The sequence below is a fragment of the Arachis duranensis genome, chromosome 3 (genome assembly GCF_000817695.3).
Source record: "Arachis duranensis cultivar V14167 chromosome 3, aradu.V14167.gnm2.J7QH, whole genome shotgun sequence".
NCBI classification, from domain to species: Eukaryota; Viridiplantae; Streptophyta; class Magnoliopsida; order Fabales; family Fabaceae; genus Arachis; species Arachis duranensis.
This window is the reverse complement of record NC_029774.3, coordinates 51,665,346-51,666,880: the sequence shown is the minus strand read 5'-3', so window position 1 is coordinate 51,666,880 and position 1,535 is coordinate 51,665,346.

Sequence of the window (1,535 nt, the reverse complement as noted above, 5' to 3'; positions counted from 1 at the left end):
AAGGTGTTAGTAATTTTCAAAAATTAGAGATAAGATAAGATTAAAATTAAAATTTAAAACAATTAAAAAGAATTTTTGAAAAAGAGAGAAGTATTTTCGAAAATAGAGAGGGATAGGTAGTTAGTTGGTTTTGAAAAAGATAAGAAACAAGCAAAAAGTCAAAGAGTTAGTTGAAAAAGATATTAAAATCAAAATTTGAAAAGATAAGAAGATAGGAGGTTAGATAAGATATTTTGAAATCAAATTTTGAAAAAGATAAAATTTTTGAAAAAGATAAGATAAAAGATAGAAAGATCTAATTTTTAAAATGACTTAACTAACAAGAAACTACAAGATAAGATTCTAGAACTTAAAGATTGAACCTTTCTTAACAAGAGAGTAACAAACTTCAAATTTTTGAACCAATCACATTAATTGTTAGCTAATTTTCGAAAATTAGATGTAAAGATAAGAAAAAGGTTTTAAAAATATTTTGAGAAAGATTTTTGAAATTTTCGAAAAATAGGAAAGAATGAAAAAGATATAATTTTTTTGGAAAAGATTTTGAAAAGATAAGATTTTTAAAATTGAAATTTTGACTTGACTTGTAAGAAACAACTAATTTTTAAAAATTTTTGACCAAGTCAACCCAAAATTTCGAAAATTTGGAGGGAAATAGGGAAAAGATATTTTTTTGATTTTTGAAAATTTAAAGATGAGAAAGAAAAACAACAAAAATACTCAATGCATGAAATTTTTAGATCAAAACAATGAATGTATGCAAGAATGCTATGAAAGTCAAGATGAACACCAAGAACACTTTGAAGATCATGATGAACATCAAGAACATAATTTTGAGAAATTTTTGATGCAAAGAAAACATGCAAGACACCAAACTTAGAAATCTTTAATGCATGGAAAATATGAATGCAAAAGTGCACATGAAAAACAACAAACAACACAAAATAAGAAATCATCAAGATCAAACAAGAAGACTTGTCAAGAACAACTTGAAGATCATGAAGAACACTATGAATGCATGAGATTTTCGAAAAAATTCAAGAAAAATTTTAAAAGCATGCAATTGACACCAAACTTAAAATTTGACTCAAAACTCAAACAAGAAACACAAAATATTTTTGATTTTTAGGATTTTATTAATTTTTTTTGTATTTTTATTTTAATTTTTTTCGAAAAAACATGGTTAGAAAAACGAAAAAGAAAAGAAAAATTTTGAAAAAAGATTTTTGAAAAGAAAATTACCTAATCTGAGCAACAAGATGAACCGTCAGTTGTCCATACTCGAACAATCCCCAGCAACGGCGCCAAAAACTTGGTGGACGAAATTGTGATTGCCCTCTTTGTATTTGCATGAGATTTATTTAACGACTCTTTGGCATGTGTGATCACAACTACGTTCAACTTAACCAGCAAGTGTACTGGGTCATCCAAGTAATACCTTACATGAGTAAGGGTTGATCCCACCGAGATTGTTGGTATGAAGCAAGCTATGGTCACCTTGTAAATCTCAGTTAGGCAGATTAAATTGGTTTATG